Raw genomic sequence first — 24,059 nt, 5'->3', positions numbered from 1 at the left:
TGGGGGCGAAGGACCTCTCTGGCTTTAAGATTAAGCTTGATAAGTTTATGGAGGGAATGGTTTGATAGGAGAACGTGATTTAGTCAATAGGTCAATAACGTGCAACCACTGGTAATTAGTACTGAGGGTCAATGTTGGGATATTGAAAGTCTTTTTCCTGAGTGTCTGGCTGGAGAGTCTTGCCCGCATGCTCGGGGTTCAGCTGATCACCATATTTGGGGTCGGGAAGGAATTTTCCTCCAGGGTAGATTGGCAGAGACCTTGGAGGTTTTTCGCCTTCCTCCGCAGCATGGGGCAGGGGTCGCTTGCTGGAGGATTATCTGCTACTTGAAGTCTTTAAATCAGGATTTGGGGACTTCAACAGCTGAGTCAAGGGAGAGAATTAGTTCAGGAGTGGGTGGGTCAGCTTTTGTGGCCTGCATCTTGCGGGAGGTCAGACTAGATGATCATAATGGTCCCTTCTGATCTTAAGTTCTATGATTCTATGATTCCCTGTGGATCACCCCATTCAAGGAGCGTTCGTTCTAGGCAGCAAGCTGGTAGTTTTGGATCATCTGCAAATTTTGTCAGCTCACTGTTTAGCAGGTTGTTTATGAATATGTTGACTAGTACTAGTCCCAATAGAGACACCACTAGTTACCTGTTTCCATCCTGAAAACTGACCATTTATTCCTACCCTTTGTTTCTTGTCTTTTGACCATTTATTGATCCATGTGAGGACCTTCCGGAGGTGAAAGTAAGCCGGTATGTTCCAGTATGGGGTACCGGCAAGAGCTGATACGCTGTGCCAGCCTGGCCCGGCTTCCCCAGGCTGGTGATTTAAAAGGCCCAGGGCTCCCTGCAGCGGCCGGAGCCCCTGGCCCTTTAAATCACCTCCCGAGCCCCCCTGCCGGAGCCCCAGGGAGCAAATCACTGCCGTGGGTGCTGCTCTCTCCCGCTCTGCCAACACAGAGCAGGGGCGGCAGAAGCTTCCTTACAGTGGGGGGGGGCACCGTTGTCCAAACTGTGGCACCCCCATGACACCCCTTCCCTAAGGACCCCCACTCACAGCACCTCTCCCCCCGAGGCCACACCCACAGACGCCTCTTCCCCAAGACTGCACCCTCCCCCCCGCCATCATTTGTCCTAACATCCAGTAAAGAGTGGTGTGGACATGGCCCTATAACCCCCCTGTTCCAGCACCCCTGACACCAAGCTAAGCAGGCAGCAGTGTGTGTGTGTGTGTGTGTGACAGAGAGTGCTGTGCTAAGCTGAGCCAGGGAGAGAAGGGGGCTGATGTCGGGGCTGTCCCCTGCCTCAGGACTGGTTGCTTCCAGCAGCTGTCTGAACTTAGAGACAGTGTGCCGACACATTCACTCTTCCGCAACGCACACACTGTCTCCCCCCCCCACACACACACACGCTCTCTACCCTATCACACACATTGCAGTTGAAAAGCAGCTGGCAATCTAGTAGGATGCCCATTGAACAATGGGATAGAAACCTGCATCAGGTGATGCTGTACCAGCCCGTGAGGCATTGCAAACCCTTCCCAAAGCACCCTGCAGCCAGTTGCACAGTGGGATAGCTACCCACAGTGCACTGCTCTCTGTGGCAATCCAAGAGATGCTAGCATGGATGTGCTCTGGTGACACAGGGGAATAGGGTGGACATGCAACAGCTGTTCAATTAAAACACTTTAACTTAAGCCACATTATTCTTTCATGTAGACATAACTTAAGAGTGAGACAAGACCCAGCTCCATTGAAACTAAAGAACCACAACTTCCTGCGTAGTTGGCAGGATTTGAACCTGCAGAGGGAGTCTCCAATGGATTTCTAGTCCATCGCCTTAACCACTCGGCCACAACTACTTGCTTGGTAAGTGGCTTTCACTGCACTCTACTTCTGTTCTCACTGAGTGATCAAGTCCAGTTGTTTCCTCAGACCAGCTTCCACAACACACACACTGCTGTGCCCTTGTGTAAGTGTGTCCATGGCTGAATTGCAAGAATTCCTGCTCCTTTCCCTTCTGGCTGGAGCACGAGGAGAGTGTGTTTGTAGTTAATGATGTTGCTGTAGATTTTTGTCCATATCCTGCCTCGATCATTCAGACAGTCCCTTTCCCGTCATATCCCCAGTACATCAGTGATTGTGATAGCAGGGGGCAGGTTTTCTCTGGGGCACTGAGCTTTGCCAGGGGGTTGATGGCTCCTTTCTTTCCTCACCCTGGAGTAAACTCGCTTTTTATTCCATCCTTGATGTTTCAAGGAATAACAAGAGATGATCAAAGAAAGAGGTGGACAGGGTAGGTCTCAGGGGAGGGGCAGAGAGGTGTGGGCGATGGATAGGGTAGGTCTCAGGGGAGGGGAGGGGGGGGCAGCAGGCAGACCTTGGGGTATGGGGTGGAGAGGCGCGAGGAGGCCTTGCGGGGGGAGAGGAGCGAGCGATCAGCAGGCCTCAGCCAAAGAGCAGGGGTGGGAAGTGGCCAAATGGGAGTGAGGGTGGAGCACAGGGGGGGCCTCGGAGGGAGGAGAACGAGGGAAGGGGGTGGAGGGGGGGGGACAGCACCACGGTCTGGGAAGGGGCCGCCCACAGGATTCAGGGGGCCTGGGGCAAAACAATTTCAGGGGCCCCTTCCATAAAAAAAATTTGTAATACTATAGAATCCTGTATTCTCCTGGGGGCCCTGGGGCAAATTGACCCCCCGCTGCCCCCCTCTGGGCAGCCCTGCCTTCAGCCTCTCCCTGTAAGTCCCCTGCCCCCTAGACTCTCTCCAATTTCTTTCTGTAGTGTGTGTGTGTATGTGGGGAACTGGACGCAATGCTCCAGATGTGGCCTCAGCAGTGCTGACTAGAGGGGAATAATCACTTCCCTCCATCTGCTGGCAACGCTCCTACTAATCCAGCCCAATATGACCAGTTACCCATATTGAATGCAGACACAGCAATATCTGATACATTGGTTCCTGTCCATTCAGGAGGTTATTTCCCACCTATTCATAAATAATGAAGCTGCTCTAAGCGGAGGGGAGAGAGCTGTCCCGTCTGTGCAGTTAACCCATCTCCCCGAGAGGTGGTAGCTATGTCAGTGGGGGAAGCTATGTTGGTGGGTGTGCAAGCTGTGGTGTCTACATGTGTATATAAAGTTTAATCAAACCCCATTTTCAAAACCCCTGTGGTCTGGGAATAGAAAAGGAGCTCTCTGAGGCAGAGCCCGTCCTTCAAAATCCTTAAGATCACAGACTTGCCTATGCAAATGTCATGGGGGTAGAGCTCAGTGGTAGAGTTTTTGACTGCAGATTAAGTGGTCCTTGGTTCAAATCCAAGTGCCCCCTTACAAGCCTGTTTCTTCAATAAAAATAATTCCATTTCTAGTATGCTCAGGAGCTCTACTATATAGGGATTCCTGAAATGAATGGACACACTTACTGTTTTCCTGTGCAAATGCATAAACACCTAGCAAACGTCCCCCAGCAGAAATCACTTTCAATCCTCTAAGTGTCTTGGTTTGTTTTCATCAATTAAACAAAGACACATGAAGACACATTTGCAGGTCCTTGGCCTCCATGGGTTACAATGTGCAGAAGAACAAGAACCACATCCACGTGGGATGCATGGACTAGTCTGTATTACATTTGGTAAGTAAGTTGCCATTGGGACTGAAAACTCTACTGGGGGTGGACAGGAGCCTGTTACAAAAATAAAATAACCAAGATTTACCAAACTCCCTGTTCCACATTCAATCCTCTCTTTGTGCACACGGCATCAACTGGGGCTCTAATAAATGGCAGCCTTCCTTTAACACCGATCGTTGTTCCTTGTGACTTTCAGATACATTCCAATGGCAGCTGTTCAGAGGTCATGTGCTGCTAGTTCATGAGCAGCAGCAGAGTCTCTGTACGTTTACCAACCGTAGAGCTGGGTGTGTCTGCATCCAAGTAACTGCAGAGTCAGTGTAGTACCAGACAGTTAATTGCACAGTCTCACTTTCTGGTCTCATTGATCATTTGGGTAGAAACAGCAATGGTTTGGTGGGTTTTGTTTGTTTTTTCTCCCTTCGTTTTCTCCTAAGGAATGTGTGATCTTGAGCACGATAGTTTAAGTTCCCTGTGGGTTAGGAAAATTCCATCTCCTTGAAATAGGTGGGGAAGTGACCTGTTTGTATCACCTAGAATAAAGGAGCTTTTGTAAAGCAGTTTCATCTTTAAATACGCAGGATAAAAATAGTAAACAGTAAATTCCACAGCCAGACACCAGGCCAGGATCAAGTCATCCCACATAAAAGAACCATGTTGTGGTACATACTGGCCCCATCATGTGGCCATGGCCTTTCCCTCCTCCTCCAGAGTCAGAATGTGATCAGCTCCCACTGAGGGGGAGCAACACCCCTCCCTTGGTCTCTATGCCAGAGCTCCTATCAGCTCAGTGTCCTTCCCACAAGAGTGGGCTGCTGAGAGGGTTGCGATGGGGTAAATGAAGGCAGAGGAGGATTGTTCCTGATGGGGTTTCTTTGTGTTGCTTTGTGATCCTGCTGGAGGAAGCATCATTTGAGTTTGTCTCAGTGGCTTGGGTTGGGCTGAGGTTGTGACCCTGAGCACAGGGGTTCCTTCACTTTCTGCTCTTAGCCCCTCAGGGAATGGACAATGGAGCAGCTTCAGAAATTGGATAGAAAGTAGCCTAAGAAAGTGTAGCATAAGTGAGAGGAAAAACAACATAATTACCTCCTTGGTGGTCTAGTGGTTAGGATTTGATACTTTCATTGACATGGTCTGGGTTCAATTCCCAGTCAGGGAAAAATGACTTTAAACCAAAACTGCTTTAGTTTTTCTTCACTTACAATATAAACAAATCCATGGTATTTTCCTGATTCCCCCCATCTTCCCAGTGTCTCCATGGCAGGGCTGGTTCCAGGCACTAGCACAGCAAGCAGGTCCCTGGGGTGGTCAATGGAAAGGGGAGGCTTCAACGGCAATTCGTCCCTCTCAGAGGGAAGGACTTGAGGCCAAAAGCAGCAGAGGTAGAGCTGCAGTTGATTGCAGCTTTTTTTTTTCCACTTGGGGTGGCAAAAACGCTGGATCTGGCCCTGCTCCAGGGAAGACAATTTGTTAAATCCCAGATGAATGGAGTTAAATCAGTTCTCAGCCTGAGACCTTAGGTCTTAATCCTGAGGATATTGTCCCACCATGGGGCCATTTCCCGCCTCTCTTTCCTAGGGAAGCACAATTTCATACAGAAGCACAATTTTCCTTGCACAGACACAGGAACAGCAAGATCTTTCTCTGTCCCTTGTGCAAAGCAGGGGGCCAAATTCCAGGGAAACAATGGACAAGCAGGGGGCCCTGGGCACATCCAGCCCTGGCCGTGAGATGTTCCCTCCCATTTTCTTTATGCCCCTGTTGTTATTTCATGGATTGTCTGGGATGGGGGAAAAGCTGAGTTCACTCCAGGTGGAGGGGAAAAAGGACCCTGAAAATCTCAGGACCCAACCCCTGCTACCAGGATCACTGAGGTGCTGGGGAGTTGAGTAGGAAAGGGACTGTGTGAATTGTCAAGGTGGGGAATGAATAACAATCTACAACTAGATCCACCTCATTAACCACTGACACAGGCTAATCCTGCTGCCGATAGAAGGGAAACTGGGAGCGATTCTTTGCTGCTCAGCCATGGAAACAGTGACCCAATTGCACCGCAGTGAATGTGCTGGGGAAAGCTGGACTTCACAGGCAGGTGGCAATAGCAGATCCTAGAAACACCTGGAGCTCCCCACAGCACTTCTGTCACCAGGGTGAGGTGCTGAGCGACTCACAGCGCCCCTCCCCTCCCATTACCTTCCAGCAGGGGGTGGCAGCACCCCCCACCCAATGCAGGGGAGAGGGCTGAGTGTATCTCTGCACCCTGAGCCCAGGGCACCCACTCTCTCTGCCCCACACATCGAATCTGGCCCTGCTGCAAAGTGACCCCTAAGAACCAGCAGCCTCCAGGACAGCAGGTTTGGCCCTCAGAGCAGGGAATGTGTCCCCCATGCTCCTCTTAGGCCACTGGATGATCTGGGAATAGGACAGCTCTGAGTGTAACCTCTAGCCCATCTGGGGATGTAGCTCAGTGGTAGAGCACATGCTTTGCATGTATGAGGCCCTGGGATCAATCCCCAGCATCTCCAAGTTCTTTTTTTCACCCTGCTGCTTTGCTCATGCCCAGAGGGGATGTGGCCCAGCAGTCTCCCTGCAGGAGTTTCAATCCTGCTCAGTGAGGGGCAAGTGCCAATTGCATGGAAGGTCTGGGGCGGTTTCTGCTCCTAAGTCACCTCAGTACATGTAAGATTCCCACCCGCTGTGCTGCTTGGGACAAGGGTAGATGAGAAGGACGAATCCTCCAGCACTGGAGGGAAAGGTCCCATCTGCACAGACTGAGAGGCCAGGAAACAGAGGGGCAGTCAGTGCTCAGGGAGGAGAGAGGTCAGTGATTTACACCCACGAGGGGACACTGTCTGTCTGAGGCGAGTGCAGTTTGCTTGGGATGGTGCTGACGATGGACAGAAAAAAGGCTGGAGTCAATGACTGATGAGACCACAGAAGGGGAAGGGGAATGGCAGCCCCACAGAAGGTCCTGGGTGCTCAGATCAGGGCCGCCCAGAGGATTCCGGGGGCCCGGGGTCTTCGGCGGCGGGGGACCCTTAGATTCCGGGACCCGCCGCCGAAGTGCCCCGAAGACCCGCGGCGGGGACCCCCCTGCCGCCGAATTACCGCCGAAGCGGGACCCGCCGCTGAAGTGCAGCCCGGTCTTCGGCGGTAATTCGGCGGTGGGGTGCCCCCACCGCGGGTCTTCGGGGCACTTCGGTGGCGGGTCCCGGAACTGAAGGGGCCCCCCGCCGCCGAATTACCGCCGAAGACCGGGTTGCGCTTCAGCGGCGGCCCCCACCCCGCCCCGCCCCCAACCTCTTACCCCCCGCTCCCTCCTCACCCAGAGTCTCAGCGCCTCGCCGGAACAGCCGCAGCGTGTGGCCGGCGGGGCCTGAGCTCCGTCCTGCTCAGAGCCGCGTGGGGAGGGGGCGGGGCTGGGAGCTCCACGCCGAGCGGAGGGAGCCAAGCTCAGCCCAGAGCTCCCAGCCCCGCCCCCTGACGACGCGGCTCGGAGCGGGGCGGGGCTCAGGGGCCCCGGCGGAGACTCGGCGCTTGATGCGCTGAGGCTCCAGGAGAGGGGCTGAGGCGGGAGCCCCCGCTGTTCTCTTGGGGGCCCCTGCGGAGCCCGGGGCCCGGGGCAAATTGCCCCCTTTGCCCCCCCATCTGGGCGGCCCTGGCTCAGATGCCCCAGTTATTGCACCCTGGCCTGTCACAGAGAGAGAAAAGACCCAGCGGGACCCAGCCCCCCTACAGTGATCCCATGGACAAGAACCTGGCTGGGAGTGGGGTGAAGGTTCCCTCTGGGCAAAGGGGAGCTGAAATCCCTCAGTGTCCTGGAGTTTAAGCAATAGAAGCTTCAAACCCTGCACGGGTGTGGGCTGAGGTGCATCAGCAGAAGGTTGGGCTGGACGGGGCGGCAGGTTTGGATAATTTTTGGTGGTGCCCAGAATGGGACCAAGTCCTGCCCCACCCCACCCCACCCCCACACAGGGCCAGCTTTAGGCCGATTCTCCCGATTCCCCTGAATTGGGCCCCACCCCTAAGAGGGCCCCGTGCCCAAGCCCTGGTACTGCGTACTGGCAAGAGCTGGTGTGCTGTACCAGGGTGGCCCGGCTTCCCCAGGGGGCAATTTAAAGGGCCTGGGGCTCCCAGCAGAGGCTGGGATAGGGCTGGGGTAGGGCTGTGGGACGCTGGGGGCTATTTAAAAAGTCCAGGGTTCCCATTGCTTCTACCGCCCCAGCCCTTTAAATAGCCCCCAGAGCCCCGCTGCTTCCCCAGGGCTCCCACAGCTATTTAAAGGGCCGGGGCGGTGGAAGCAGGGGAGCCCCGGGCCATTTAAATAGCCCCCAAGCCCCGGGTTGCTGCTGCTACCCCGATGCTGAAGGAGGAGGGGGCACTTACCGTACAGGATGGGCTGTACCCTCTGTACCCGCACCCCCTGCCTGCAGCCAGCCCCTGCTGCACCCCCTGCCCTGCCTCCAGCCCCTCACCCCCTGCCCTGCCTGCACCAGCCCATCTCCAGCCAGCCCTGCACCCCCTGCCCTGCCTGCACCAGCTCATCTCCAGCCAGCCCTGCATCTCTTGCTCGCAGCCAGTCCCTGCTGCACCCCCTGCCTTGCCTCCAGCCCCTCACCCCCTGCCCTGCCTGCACCAGCCCCTGCCTGCACCAGCCCATCTCCAGCCAGCCATGCACCCCAGCCCCTCACCCCCTGCCCTGCCTGCACCAGCCCCTGCCCGCAGCCAGCCCCACACCTCCTGCCCACAGCCAGCCCATCTCCAGCCAGCCCTGCACCCCCTGCCCTGCCCGCAGCCAGCCCCTGTCTCCAGCCAGCCCTGCACCTCCTGCTCACAGCCAGCCGCTGCTGCACACCCTGCCTGCACCAGCCCCGCACCCCCTGCAGCCAGCCCTGCTCCGTGCCCTGTCTCCAGCCAACCCCTGTCGTACCTCCTGCGGCTCTGCCAGAAGCCAGCCAGCTCCCCACACCCCCCTGCCCGCACCAGCCCTACACCACCGGCCCCGCACCTCCTGCCCTGTCTCCAGCCAACCCCTGCTGCACCCCCCTGCCTGAAGCCAGCCAGTCCCGCACAACCCGTCTCCAGCCAGCCCCGAACCCCTTGCCCTGCCTGCAGCCAGACCCTACCTCCTGTCAGCCCCTGCCCTGCCTCCAGCCAGCCCCATGTCCACTGGTGCCCTGCAGTTCCCAGGGCAGTAACCCTGCACACCTGCTTCAATGAGGGGGGCAGGGAGCAGCTGGAACCCACACATGTGCACACCGTAGGGTGACCAGACAGCAAGTGTGAAAAATCGGGACAGGGGGTGGGGGTTATTAGGATCCTATATAAGAAAAAGTCCCAAAAATTGGGACTGTCCATATAAAATCAGGACATCTGGTCACCCTAGCACAGCCCCAGGGAGTGGCAGGGACCCACACATGTAAAACGGAATTTGTTTCTAGTTCAGGCCCATCTTTTTAAAAAAGAACTTTAGGTAGGGTTAACATACACCCGTATTTTCCTTTTTGGTTCTTAAATCACTGTCTGGGAGGAATTTTTAAAATTTAAAAAATTAAAAATTCCTCCTGGGAAAATATGGATGCATGGTAACGCTATTCGTACAAAAAATACATACTGTGGCACATCCCTTAAATCAGAACTTTTTATAGGGAACCGGTTCCTAAGGAATGAAAGTCTTTTTTATATATACATACATAAATCTATATAAATTTTTAGTTATCCCTGCCGGGGCCCCGCTGAAAATGACTGCCCAGAGTTCGAGAACTGTCCCTGTTCTCATTGGACAGATGGGGAGAAGCCTGAAGTACAAAGAAGGGAAGTGACCTTCCCAAGGGCCTACACAGCAAGCTGGTGGCAGAGCCAGAAAGAGAAGCCAACAGTCCTGACTCCTGTTCTAATGGACAAAAAAAAAACCCAGAGAAAGGGATAGAGCCCAGGAATCGAGATGGTGGGGAAATTTCATTGAAACCATTTCGGTCAGAAAATCCCCTTCAGACTAAACCAGTTTGTTTCTCGACAACAAAACAAGTGAGATGAAAGTTCTTTGCAAAAATATTTTGTTGCAAAACAAAAGCATCTCCTGTTTGTCACAGTGTGTTAAATTGTCTCATTGCACACAAAGAGGAGACACTTAGATCTCAAACATTAGATAAGATGCTTCAGTCTGAGCTAAGTAATTGCTGCTCTTAACAATTTCAAAATAAAAAAATACAAATCAAATAGACTATTTCAGCTATTCTATTATGTCATAATCTGCTCTGAGTAAATGTGATAGGACATCTCATATTATGCACTACTCCTAGTGACACTCTCCAATGGATCCCCACCCACCGTGAGGTAGGTAGGAGCGGATCATTATTATCAGCCAGCCAGTGGCAGAGTTGGGAATAGGATCCAAGAGCCCTGATTTTCAAACTAACCATCGGATCTTGAATTTCAGACACTGAATGACCTGAATAAAGTGCTCTCAAATGAGCTCCAGACCAACAACAGTGCACAATAAATATTCAACAAGTATTTGAGGAGAACTGCAATGTTAGAGCGAATCATGAACTGCTCAGAGACAATTAATGCAGAGGAGCAGCAAAATTCATCAAACATATGACTGGTTATGACTTATTTCCTTGGGCTTAAAAGAGAATAACAAGGACCTGAGTCTCCTCTCTGTCAATAACCCCCTGCTCAGCCAATCAGGGTAGAGACTGAGGACGGGAGGCTGAGGGTTCTCGCCCAAAGGATGGCCCAGATCACCGGTGGGGATCACTGCCCGAGCACTATTTCAGCCCCACATTTTCGGGTGGACCTCCCACAGTGGGAGCTGCAGAGCACTCCCCTGCAACACACACATACACACACCCCTCCTGGTGTTGGGAGGGGAACAGGAGAAAGGACAAAAGAAGCAAGAGACAAAGAGAAAGGAGGAAGGGATGGATGGAGGAAAAGGTGAAACAAAAAGGAAAAACCCTAATGACCCCAGTGATTCTAAGGGACAAAATCCCAGGTGCGCAATAAAATTCTGCCTCCTTAAGCTCATGTTTTCCATGCCTAGATTTCAACTGTCACCAGATGGATCAGACTGAACAGGTTTCAAACCTCGAGGAGGCTCTTACCTTCTAAACAGGGATGTCTGTTTTCTAGTAAATTCAGGAAAAGGGAAGGAGAAAACTCGAAAGAGCTTCCTCCTGGTGCTCACGTACCTGAACCCGAATACTCTCTCAGTCCTCAAAGAGAGACCTGGAGAAGGAGACTTGCTGAAGCAAAGCCACAGGGGTCTCTGAGGTTTCCCTGGCCCCTCACCCCTGTCCTGCCTGGCTGATGTCAGCATCTCTCTGTGAGGTCACCACCTCCCCACCACCTTTGACCAATAATCTGAGGTCCTGCAAAAGGCCTTTGTGATGTCACTGCCACACCCCTCCCTTGCTGTGCTAATGTCCTGCCCCTGGCCAGGCACTGTGGAGGTTTGAGCTACTCCCTGTGGATCACCCCACTCAAGGAGCGTTCGTTCTAGGCAGCAAGCCGGCTAGACAGGAAAACATTGGACACTGCTCCCAATGCTACACTCGTCTTTTTAAAAATTAGTCAACTTTATGGCCAGAAGAGACCATTAGAGCATCTAATCTGACCCCCTGCATATCACAGGCCTCCTGTATGACACCAGAGCTACTTTTGGGGCAAACACATTCCAGAAAGGCATCTAGTCTCCTTTAGATGACATCAGGAGATGGTGAATCCACCACTTTCCTTTGTAGCTTGTTCCTGTGGTGAATCATCCTCGCTGTTGAATATTTGTGTCTTAGTTGTAATATGAATTTGTCTCTTTTCACCTTCCAGCCACTGGGTCTTGTTATGCCTTTCTCTGCTCGATTAAAAAGCCCTTTAATACCCAATCTTTTGTCTCCATTAAGGCACTTCAACACTTCAATGAAGTCACCTTTCAATCTTCTTTTGATAAGCTAAACAGGTTGAGCTCGTTCAATAGCTCACTAGAAGGCATTTTTCTCCAGCCCTCAGAACACTTCGTGGCTCTTTGGTCATCAGACTCCTGAACTGCAGCTGGATGTGGTTCTTGTTCTTCTGCACAACATAGCTCCTGGAGAAGAGGGATCTGCAAATGTACATTCGTATGATACCTTTGTTTAATTGATGAAAACATAAACTAGACACTTAGAGGACTGGAACTGATTTCAGCGGATGGACAGCTTTGCTAGGTTTTTATGCATTTGGACAGCGAAATGTTGAGTGTTTACATTCATATCAAGCACTCCTGTATAGAGGAGCCCCTGAACAGAATGGAGAATGGAAATGAAAATGTTTTCCTTTTTTTAAAAAAAAAGAAAGAGGGTTATAAGAGAACAGGGGGGTTTGAACTGAGGACTACTTGAATTGCAGTCAAGCAGTCTAACACTGAGCAATATCCCCATGACACTAAGAGTATGGAATCGTGATGTCCAGGACTTTGAAGGACAAGCCCTGATTCATCAAGCTCCTTTGCCATTCACAGACCACAGGTGGTTTTAAAAATGGGGTTTGATTAAACTTCTTAAATGTGGTAAACACCACAGCTTGCACACCCACCGATATAGCTTCTCCCACTGACACAGCTGCCACCTCTTGGGAAGTGGATTAACTGCACCCACAGGAAAACTCTCTCCCATCAGCATAGAGCAGTGGTTCTCAAACTGAAAGTCAGGACCCCAAAGTGGGTCATAACCCTGTTTTAACGGGGTCGCCAGGGCTGGCATTAGTCTTGTTGGTGCGTCTTTCTAGGGTCATCTAGTAAGTTTTTTTTTTTTTTGGTAGAAAGGGGTTGTAGTGAAAGGAAGTTTGAGAAACCCTGGCACAGAGCCTCTGAGTATGTCTAGACTTGGCTCCCTGTGGCAGATCAGACACTGAAAGTAGAGCCATGGAGACACTACACCCCAGCCGGCAAGAATCAAACCTCCACAGACAAGTGCCTGTTGCTCCCTAAGCCCTCAGCCACCACCACTTAACAAAGTGAACAGCTGCTGTAACACCACCTGGGCAGGACAGGGAGAGTCAGTTATACCCCCCCCCCAAAACCTGTATCGGGGGATAGGAGCACTCACACCCTGGGGACCCACCCACCAGAGATCTACTGGGGGGGACAGTGGCACTCACACACCCAGGATCTTGTAGGGGGGGGACAAGGGCATCCACGCTCCAGGATCCTCTGCAGAGGGAGGGACACCCACACATCCAGGATTCTGTATGGGGGGCAGAGGTACCTGGACACCTGGGCGGGGGAAGGGGGCACCGAAACATCCGGGATCATACCTGAGAGGACAGCGGCACCTGCAGCTCGACATGAGACGGGGGCGGGGGGAGCAGGAGCATTTCCCAGTTCCAGGCTGTCCCCGTCTGGCCAAGGCACAGAGCTCACAAGCAGAGTTTAAAGCTCTAGCTGCCAGGTTGCAAAACAAGCTGGGCCCGTGGCTGGTGCCTGTGATTCCAGTTCCTGGGGAGGCTGAGGCTGGCGGATCGCTTGAGCTCAGGAGTTCTGGGTTGCTGGGGGCTGTGCCGCTCAGGTGTCCGCACTAAATTCAACATCAATATAGTGATCCCAGGGAAGCTTGCAGTCCCCAGATTGTCTAAGAAAGGGTTAACGGGCCCAGGTTGGAAACAGAGCAGGTCAAAACTCCCGTGCCAATCTGTAGTGGGGTTGCATCTGTGAATAGCCCCTGCAGCATAGCCTGGGCAAGACAGTGAGACATTGTCTCTTTTTATACAGACACCCCCCGCAGAGCCTGGAGGGGGGATGGGAGCACCCACAAGCTGGGGATTCTGAATTGAGGGGAGGGACACACCCAAGCAACACAGATCTTGAGAAGGGGAACAGAGACACTCACAGATCCCGGATGGGGGCAGGTAGGGGAAACCACACACGGGAGCTAGTTCATGGGGTGGGGGACAGAGGCACCCACCAGAGATCCTGGATGGGATCACCCACATGATGGGATCTTGAACTGGGAGGAGGGAAGCACCATGTACCAGAGGTTCTGAAGTGGGAACAGGGACACCCACACACCAGGTGTCTTGCAGCAAGAGCTGCGGTCTTCATTTACACAGGGCAGTGATGGGGAATTAACCATGTCCCTTGCGGATCTTGTTCCACTAGATGATTAGCCTCATCATCCAGCTAGGAGAGGGAGTGCTGGGGGCTCTGCAGTTTTTGCAGTGGGGCTGTCTCAGGAGTCACAGGTGGCTTTGTTGGGGGGGTGGGGAAGTAGGGACTACAGGATGTGAGGCTGGCTGAAATTAAACTGCACAAAAAACCTTCTCCTTTGCTCCAGCTAAGGCCCTACTTTGGCTTCTCCCCCTTTCATAAATATCTCCATATCTACCCCAGCTCTCAGAAGCCCCATCTCTCCCATGGGTGTTTAACAGTTTTTTCCTTTTTTCATGGAGAGAGAGAAAAAAACCTATTAATTTGAGCTACTGACAGTTCAGAGCATGAAACACACAATTTTGTGTTCAATGAGTTGTGTTCGTTTACATAACATGAAAAATATGTTTTGGGCAATGCATGAAAACCTCACTGCATTGAACAACCCACTTGATCTAGTCAATGTACTACAGAATATTTAAAGAAGTTAAGAAAGATGTGCTTATAAATTAACATGTTGTGCCATTTACACACGCACAAGAAACAGAAGAAACTGAATTATTTGAGCTTCTAAAATTTCCACTTTCTCACAGTATTTTAGTTCTCAATATTGTTTTAATTTGCTTACTTTTTTGGAACTAGAAATGAGGAAAGAGCACACTGAAGTCAGTGGAATTACCGCAGTGAGGGATTAGTCTCATTATTTGCCACTAACAAAACCTTTTTTAACACAGAATTAACTTTGACTGTGACTATCTCTTTCCTTCCAGAACATCGAGTTCAGTAAAACTCAAACTATGGGAAAAACAGGGAATACAGAGTGAGGATACATGCCCAGATAACCTTAACTCTGCCCTCTAGAAGAGAATCCCTGATAGCATATGAGAACAAGGAAAGGTTTGGGGACAAATTACATTTACTTCCCAAGAGTTTGTTTCTTCTGTAATTAATTGATCCTGGCCCCATCAATTGATCCTGGCCTGGTGTCTGGCTGTGGAATTTACTGTTTACTATTTTTATCCCAGTATATTTAAAGGCAAAACTGCTTTACAAAAGCTCCTTTATTCTAGGTTATACAAACAGGTCACTTCCCAGCTATTTCAAAGAGATGGAATTTTCCTGACCCACAGGGAACTTAAACTAACATGCTCAAGATCACACATTCCTTAGGAGAAAACGAAGGGGAAAAAAACCAAAACCCACCAAACCGTTGCTGTTTCTACCCAAATGATCAATGAGACCAGAAAGGGAGACTGTGCAATTAACTGTCTGGGACTACACTGACTCTGCAGTTACTTGGATGCAGCCACACCCAGCTCTACGGTTGGTAAACGTACAGAGACTCTGCTGCTGCTCATGAACTAGCAGCACATGACCTCTAAGCAGCTGCCATTCGAATGTATCTGAAAGTCACAAGGAACAATGATCTGTGTTAAAGGAAGGCTGCCATTTATTAGAGCCCCAGTTGATGCCGTGTGCACAAACAGAGGATTGAATGTGTAACAGGGAGTTTGGTAAATCTTGGTTATTTTAGTTTTGTAACAGGCTCCTGTCCACCTCCAGCAGAGTTTTCAGTCCCAATGGCAACTTACTTACCAAATGTAATACAGACTAGTCCATGCCTCTCACATGGATGTGGTTCTTGTTCTTCTGCACATTGTAGCCCATGGAGGCCAAGGACCTGGAAATGTGTCTTCATGTGCCTTCGTTTAGTTGATGAAAACACAAATTAGACACTTAGAGGATTGGAACTGATTTCAGCTGGGGGACATGTTTGCTAGGTTTTTATGCATTTGCACAGGAAAATGTTGAGTGTTTCCATTCATTTCAGGTATCCCTAGTCAGTGGAGCTCCTGAACATAATGGAAATGGATATGCAATTATTATTGCTGTTGAAGGACCAGGCTTTTAAGGGGGGACTTGGATTTGAACCAAGAACTACTTAATCTGCAGTCAAACACTCTACCACTGAGCTATACCCCCTGACAGTTACATTGGCAATGGCAGTGATCTTAAGGATCTTGAAACCTGAGAGTGGAGTTCATTTCTTCCACACCAGTGTTGCTGTCTGTGCATCCCGGAGCTATGGGGTGAGTGGGAAAGGCCCACAACTAGCTTGTCAGTATCAGCAAAGGAGCAGCCGACATCAGGACCAATGAGACGTGTTGGTGGCCCATCAGGAAGAATCCACTCTCCCAGAGACTTCTCAGCGAGGGCACGGTACACAATGGGGGCTACCTACCCCCCACGTCCCAGCAAGGGTCTTTCTAGTCCCACTTCAGTGTTACCCAATTTCTAATCAGTCTTTGGCCCAGATTCCCTCCCTGAGCGGCACCACCACATGCCTGGGCCCCTCTGCTAGTGTTAAATCTGCCTTGAGCTGGGACCCAGCTTGGCAAAGAGCCTGCAGCCCCCTCTGTGCTGGGGAGTGAGAGCAGCCCTGGCACTGGGCAGGGCAGCCCTGAGGGAATGAACCCAATGTGCCCGTGAGGCCCTGATCCAGAACCTCTGCCAGGCAGCTTGTGCTGCTCGGGCGTCTCTAGTCTCCAGCGAGGATTCAAAGCTTCTCTGCTCCAGGGGAACCCCTGGGGGAGGGAGGCAGGGCTCCTGCAGGATAAATCTTCCTGCCGGCAGAGCTCCGGTCCCCTCCTCATGGGCACAGGGCGTTGCACACGGCACCCACCACATGCACACACCCCTTTGTGGGGAGAATCAGCTCTGGGATATTGGGGTCAACCCCCCCCTCCTCCCTGCAAACCTTCTCCTGGCTTCAGTGAGGGAATGGGGGCGTGAGGGGCTAGTGCGGTAACAGCAGCAGCGTGGCCCTGGGGCTCGGCCGGTGGCTGGGGCCAGTCGCCTGAGCATGAACCCAGCCGACCCCAGGAGATGGACCCGGGTCACCAGCCCAACCCACCACGCGGCTGCTGCCGCTGCCCCGTTAGTGCGCGAGCTACCACAGATCACGCTGGGGAGAGCCCCCAGCTGCAGGGGAGACACCCGTGAGTGCCTGGCAGGGACCAGCTCCTGGCTGACCTGCCCTGCTGGGGGTCAGGGGGCTGGGTGACAGGGGGGCGTTGGCTCTGGGGTGGGACTGTCACTTCCCCCCTGCCAAGCCAACAGGACGGCCGGCAGGGGAAGAGTTCAGTCCAGGGCCTGGTGCATTCTGGGAGCAGGGGCGGAGCAGAGAAAGGGCAGATACGGGGCAGCTCTGAACACTATGCGCAGAACTGCCTGTCCTGTCCCGCAGCCCCTGTTACAGGGGGCTTTTAGCCATAGTTTTAATCAGGCCAATAAATTGAGCCACACCCCTGTTAAATCATTGCTCAGCCCGAGTCCTTCACCCACATTCCTTAGGGCATTGGGTGTTTCATTTCCTGCCTCCATTTCCCACAGAGACACAATTTCCTTTGCACAGATCCATGAACAGCAAAACCTCCCTGTGTCTCTGGTCTGAGCCAGGGCATTCGATTCCAGTGAAATCTTCTCTCCTGCAATGTGATGGTCAGACAGAGGGGACGTGGCACCTGCATCCCTGCCAGGGAGATATTGGCTCGGCTCTTTCTTTCTGCTGCTGTTGTTAGTCCATGAAACATCAAGGGTGGAATGCAAGGCTCAGTTCATGCACCAGTCCCCTGAAAAATTTCAGTACCCCAGAGAAATCCTGCCACCTGATATTGGAATGATGTGCTGGAGATTTGACTAGGAAAGGGACTGTGAATTGTCAGAGTGGGGAATGAACAACAATCTACAGCAATGTCATTAACACAAACACACTCTCATCCTGCTCCAGCCGGAAGGGAAATGGGCAGGAATTCTCGCTGTTCACCCAAGGACACACTTACACTGATGCACAGCCATGAATGTGCTGGGGAAGCCGGTCGGAGCAAACAATTTGAAGAGACAATTCAGTGAGAACTGAATTATCGTGTAGTAAAACAATTATCCATCAAGTAGTTGTGGCCGAGTGGTTAAGGCGATGGACTAGAAATCCATTGGGGTTGCCCCGCGCAGGTTCAAATCCTGCCAACTACGCAAGCACTGCATTGTTGTTATGATTACTCTAGTTTTAGTGCCTGAGCATTCACAGTGCAAACTGGAGCTAAATCTAGTTTCACTCTGTCTACACTTAAAATGCTGCTGTGGCACCTGCTATAGCACTCCTGAGTATACAGTCAGTGGAGAGGTTTTCCCATCCCTGTAATAGCGGCATTGACAGAACAATTCTTCCTTTTCTTTAGCACTATCTAACCAGGGCTTAGGTCACTGTAACTATATGGGTGGACGGGGGGTTTCATACCCTGAGAGACGCCGCTCTGCCAGTGAAGTGCCCAGCGTACACCAGCCCTTAGATCCCTTTTGGTATTTCAATGCAGGCACTGACCTGTGAGAGGAAAACATCAGCTCACAAACACAGAGGCTGAATTCCCCACATTTAATCTCGCTGCACTTTCCAGAAAGTCACAAAATTCAATTCATTCTTGCTAGGACAGAGAAAAAATAAGTGACACTAAGTTTTTGTCTTGGTTAAATAAAATTAAGTGTTTAATTAATATAGTAAAAATCTGTACTGATTCCTCTAACTAACACCACAGCGTGAAATAGGAACAGAGACAAAGCTTGTCAGTGATGACTAATTTTGCAAGTGATCTTCCCATTATTAATTTCCACGCTGCCCCCATTGGAGGTCTGGGCATCTCCAATGTCATAGCTCTGCATTCACCTTCCCCTTAGAATTGTTATCGGACATTCGCCTTTCTCTGCAGCATGGGGCACGGGTCACTTGCTGGAGGATTCCCTGCACGTTGAAGTCTTTAAACCACGATTTGAGGACTTCGATAACTCAGACATAGGTTAGGGGTTTGTTACAGGAGTGGGTGGGTGAGATTTTGTGGCCTGCGTTGCGCAGGAGGTCAGACTAGATGATCATAATGGTCCCTTCTGACCTTAAGTCTATGAATCGATGAATCTATTCCCAAATTTGGAAAATTGTGCAGCTCAGAATGTGAATAGTGACCCCATCTCCTTCCTGCACCTGCTCTACATTGCTCCACAGCAGCTTCTCCACCAGCAGCGTCACCCCAGCACTGCAGTGCAGCTGCCCAGGGTTCAGCAGGGGCCCCTGGCAAGGACCGTGGGTGCAGCTAACAGCCCGGTGTGCCTGGCGTGAGGCAGCTGTAAAAAAGCAACACCCCCCCGGCCAGAAGTAGAGACTGAATTCCCCAACTTTAACATCATGACCCTGTGTAGAAAGCCACACGTGTCAGTTGTATTTTCACAGGGAGATGCAAAAATCAAGTGACACCAATTTTTAAGTTGAGTAAATAAAGTTGAGGAGATAGTTATTAACTTCCCAAAAATATACTAAAGATCCCTCAACATAACACCTGAAGGTGAAATATGAACAGAGACAAACCTTGTCAGCAAAGGCTCATTTCCCAAATGATCCTCAAAATGTTACTAATTCCCACCCCTCCTCCACAGGAGCTCTGTGCAGTGTAACTGTTCTGCAGGCAGCTTCCCATTAAATGCTGTTGGGGGACATTCCCAGGCCTGGAAATGTACCAATGACAGAATTTGAAGAGCAAACCTGGCTCCCCGCACCAGGCGGGATTTGAGTGTTTTGTCTTTGTCACTTAGTCTTTGTCAATAGTACAGACGCCAGGGGCAGGACTCCAGGCTCTGCTTGAGGGATCCTGGCACAGGGCTGAGGGAGGAGAAAGGATTGTAGATTCTCACCTGCCCTCTGGAGAGGAGGTAATAATTGAAGGGGGCATTTCCCACTCCTCCCCTCCTCCCAGGGCTGGAATTCTACATTCCACAGGGCCAAATGAGGGGGTGATGCCATGTGGTTAATGAAAACCAGTGCTCCAGGTGAGATTTGAACTCACAACCTCAGCATAGCTTCTCTCAGCACTGCCCTATAAGTACTGTGCACCAACCAATAGTACCACTGGAGCACCTGTTGAATAGTGTTTTCTGAAACCCCCCTAGGCTGATAAAGCCAAGGCGTGACCCCCAAAACATTCTCAGGGCTTGGCTACACTTACAATTTGCAGCGCTGGGAGTTACAGCGCTGGTCATGCAGCTGTGTAGGGCCAGCGCTGGAGTGTGGCCACACTGACAGCTACCAGCGCTGCAGTGTGGCCACACTTGCAGCACTTTCCAGCGCTGTATTGAGAGGTGCATTGTGGGCAGCTATCCCACAGAGCACCTCGTCCCGTTTTGGCGCCGTTTTGGCGCTGAGTATTGTGGGAAGGGGAAGGAAGTGTGCGGGTCATTCCGCTTCCTGTTTGCCAGCGCCCCGTGGTGCATCGCTTCACATCCCAGCATTCACTCTTTCCGGCAGCGTTTGGCGCCATTGTGAGTGTCTTTCTGTTACTCTCTGTGTGAATCGCGATTTCTGTGGCAAATGGAGCCCGATCTGCTGAGGACTCTGCTGATGAGTGTCACCAGCACAACACGTTTGGCAGTCGAGCTATTCCTTCAGCTCCAAAGTGACAGTGAGGAGTCCGACGATGATATCAATATGGATTTGCCTGCCGCGTGTGACACTACAGTGCTCGTGGCATTCACGGAAATGCTCAGCACCGTTGAACGCCGCTTTTGGGCTCGGGAAACAAGCACTGAGTGGTGGGATCACATCATCATGGAAGTCTGGGATGACGAGCAGTGGCTGCAGAACTTTCGTATGAGAAAAGCCACTTTCATGGGACTGTGTGCTGAGCTCGCCCCCACTCTGCGGCGCAAGGACACAAGATTGAGAGCTGCCCTGACGGTGGAAAAGCGGGTGGCTATTGCAATCTGGAAGCTGGCAACTCCAGACAGCTACCGGTCGGTCGGGAACCAGTTTGGTGTGGGAAAGTCGACCGTGGGAATCGTTTTGATGCAAGTTTGCAAGGCAATTAATCGCATCCTGCTAAGAAAGACCGTGACTCTGGGGAGCGTGCAGGACATTGTGGATGGCTTTGCACAAATGGGTTTCCCTAACTGTGGAGGGGCGATAGATGGGACGCATATTCCTATTCTGGCCCCCCCCCACCTGGCATCAGAGTACGTTAATCGTAAGGGGTATTTCTCCATGGTTCTCCAGGCGCTTGTGGATCACCGCGGGCGTTTCATTGACATTTACACAGGCTGGCCTGGAAAGGTGCATGATGCACGCATCTTTCGGAACAGTGGCCTGTTCAGGAAGATGCAGGCAGGGACTTTTTTCCCAGACAGGAAGATCACAGTAGGGGATGTCGAAATGCCCACTGTGATCCTTGGAGACCCCGCGTACCCGTTACTGCCTTGGCTCATGAAACCCTATACAGGGAAGCTTGACAGGAGCAAGGACCGGTTCAACTACAGGCTGAGCCGGTGCAGAATGACTGTGGAGTGTGCTTTTGGGCGTTTAAAAGCTCGCTGGAGATGTTTGTATGGGAAGCTAGACTTGGGGGAAAGCAGCATCCCCGCGGTTATAAGCGCTTGCTGTACCCTCCATAATATTTGTGAAGGGAAGGGTGAAACATTCAGTGAGGCATGGACCACCGAGGTTCAAGTCCTGGAGGCTGAATATGCACAGCCAGAGAGCAGGGCTAATAGAGAGGCCCAGCACAGGGCTACAAGGATTAGGGATGCCTTGAGGGAAGAATTTGAGGCTGAAAGCCAACAGTAATGTTTGCTGCCTTGCATGGGAGTGAATTGCACTGTTTACACTGTTATTCTATTATCCATAATAATAATATGATTTGTAGTGCCTCTTTCTTTACTGGGCTAAGGTATCTTTCACTATCTGCTATAATAAAGACTGTTTTCAAAGCCAAGAATTGTTTTATTGAAAAGAAAAAAACTTCCTTGACAGACAGACAGACACACAACATTTCATGAACACAAGAGGGCAGGGGTGTGGGTTGGTGAACTGTACAGTCACAAGTTTGCATATGCCCTGTCTGGATTGCTGTTTAATGATTCCTGCACTTCAGGGTTCATATACTGCATGGTGATGGGGGTTGAATGCAGAGGGTAAGGGTGGTGGTAGGTATCAGGGCTGGTTGGGGAACGTACAGGTGTTGGAGGCAGCTGGTGGTGGTAAGAACCTGGATGCTGGGGAAAGGTGGTTTGAGCTGACATTGGGGCACAAGGCACAAAGGACGGGGCGGGTGGGGGAGTAGCACGGTAGTGCTCTGCTTGCATGGCAACGAGTGACTCTATAGACTCCGCTTGGCGCTCCAGGATGCTTAGCAGCCGCTCCGTGCTTTTCCTCTTGGCCACTGCATTTCTCTGCCGGTTCCTGCTTTCCCTGTGGCAGAACTTGCTTTCTGTCTCTCGCCACTCCTTCAATTGTTTACTCTCTTGAGCAGAGTGATTAAGAACAGTTTTCAGCATGTCCTCCTTGCTCTTTCGGGGATTTTTTCTCAAATTTTGAAGCCTCTGTGATGTTGAACATCTGGGCAGTCCAGTAGTCAAGGTCACTGTAGAAACAGAAATGACAACATTTAACACGGGCAGCATTGTATCCACTATCTCCAGACATGAATTGTTACACTGAGGGAGTGAGTTCTCATTTAAGCATTCTTTTCCCCACACGCATAACACAACAGAAGCCACGAAATGGTGAGTGAGGAGTGCTTACTTATATGGGGAGAAGTGGGGCTTGGGTGATAGAGGGGAGCTGGTTGCTTCGGGTAATCTGGAGTGCTAGAGGGGTTGAGTGAGGATGCAGATGCAGGGGTGATCTTATCTCCCTATCTCTTCACTAAAGAGTCTCCCAACATTTTTCACAGGACTTAATCCTGGAAGATGTTTCCCTACTGCGAGTCACTAGGGAACAGCAGGGGGCTCTTTTAGAGCAATGTGGATTCCGCCCGGGACCCTATGCGGCGTGCCTGTGTTCAGAAATGGTCCCCCCACCACTGGCAGAAGAGTGGCGCGGACGCGTCACTGTCACTGGGACAAGGGCACAGTGGCTCTGCCTATAAACCTGCGCAGGCTTATTGCCCACGCTCTGGATGAAGCTTTTGCTGAGATAACTGAAGCAGATTACCGCGACGTGATAGACCACATCAACGGGCTATTCCACATCTAGAGGCTGGCATGCATGCATCCATAACCCCCCCTCCTCTCCAGAAACATTTCACCCAGAAAATAAAAGCCGCTTACCGGTAACATGCTCCTCTGCTTGTCCTTCTGCAACTGCTGGCTGCTGCGATTGGGTACTTTCCTCCTGGCTTGAGAAGAGCTCCTGGCTGCATTCCTCCAGGGAATCTGCGGTTTCTTCCCCCATCCCAGGAGCTTCACTCGCGGTTTCCTCTCCCACCCCCGCCACCTCCTCCGCCTCCTCCTCCTGTCCCCCAGCCTGCTCAGAAGTGTCCATCGTTATCCTGGGATTGGCAGTGGGGTCACCCCCAAGTATCTCATCCATCTCCCTGTAAAAACGGCAGGTCGTGGGAGCAGCTCCGGATTGTCGATTCCCCTCTCGGGCTTTGTAATAGGCACTCCGCAGCTCTTTAACTTTCACCCTGCATTGTACTGCGTCCCGATCATGGCCCCGATCCAGCATGGCCCTTGATATCTGCTCAAAGATATCGTAATTCCTACGGCCGGAGCGCAGCTGTGCCTGAACAGATGCCTCACCCCAAACACTGATGAGGTCCTGCAATTCGCCAGTGCTCCATGCTGGGGCTCGTTTGCCGCGTGGAGGCATGGTCACCTGTAACTGATTAAAACTGATTGCACTCCACACCTGGCTGCAGCAAACAGGAAGGGGGAGATTTTTAAATTTCCCGGGGCATTTAAAGGGCGGGTCACCTGAGGCAAGAGCAGTAGAGTGCAAACTGATGTGCAGAGTGGCTGAACAGGAATTCTGGGATAACTCCTTATTCCCTGGAGGACAGGTAAAGCGCTGGTGAGTGTCCACACCTGCTGAGCAGCGCTGGATCACCAGCGCTGCACTCCTTATACCCCTGCCGGGATGGGTTTTCAGCCAGCGCTGCAACCAGGGAGTTGCAGCGCTGGTTGTGCCCTGCAAGTGTGGACGGGGTGTTGTTGCAGCGCTGCAAAGCCTCCACCAGCGCTGCAACTTGTAAGTGTAGCCAAGCCCTCAGTGGGGCTGGGAGCAGGTAGCGACAAGTGTTGTACTTGGTGGGGTGGATTCTTCTTAAGGGTTCCAGGCCCCATTTCACCCTTTTGTTCTTCCCTGTGTAATAACCGAGCTGGTTAAGACTCAATGGAGAGTCTTGCTGCAGCCCAACAGATCTGAAATCACTGAGAACCAGCTCTAAGCATTAGTCCTGCTTTGGGACAGTGTCTCTCCTGCAAGAAACTGCCAAGTCTGCCCTAG

General features: G+C 51.6%; 5 non-coding genes across 5 annotated transcripts; 4 read left to right on the top strand and 1 right to left on the bottom strand.

Moving 5' to 3' along the window:
* Nucleotides 1–1,770: 1,770 nt before the first annotated feature.
* On the bottom strand, nt 1,771–1,852 carry TRNAS-AGA. The gene has a single exon. It is a non-coding gene; the product is annotated as a tRNA-Ser (tRNA).
* A 1,391-nt stretch (nt 1,853–3,243) lies between these two features.
* On the top strand, nt 3,244–3,315 carry TRNAC-GCA. Its single transcript has one exon. It is a non-coding gene; the product is annotated as a tRNA-Cys (tRNA).
* A 1,387-nt stretch (nt 3,316–4,702) lies between these two features.
* On the top strand, nt 4,703–4,774 carry TRNAE-UUC. The gene has a single exon. It is a non-coding gene; the product is annotated as a tRNA-Glu (tRNA).
* A 1,294-nt stretch (nt 4,775–6,068) lies between these two features.
* Nucleotides 6,069–6,140, top strand: TRNAA-UGC. The gene has a single exon. It is a non-coding gene; the product is annotated as a tRNA-Ala (tRNA).
* Nucleotides 6,141–17,688: 11,548 nt separating this feature from the next.
* Nucleotides 17,689–17,770, top strand: TRNAS-AGA. Its single transcript has one exon. It is a non-coding gene; the product is annotated as a tRNA-Ser (tRNA).
* Nucleotides 17,771–24,059: the final 6,289 nt, after the last annotated feature.

Source organism: Mauremys mutica, unplaced genomic scaffold (genome assembly GCF_020497125.1).
Source record: "Mauremys mutica isolate MM-2020 ecotype Southern unplaced genomic scaffold, ASM2049712v1 Super-Scaffold_100125, whole genome shotgun sequence".
Taxonomy (NCBI): Eukaryota; Metazoa; Chordata; order Testudines; family Geoemydidae; genus Mauremys; species Mauremys mutica.
Note: the sequence above shows the minus strand (reverse complement) of the source record. Positions and strands in the feature narration are given on the sequence as shown.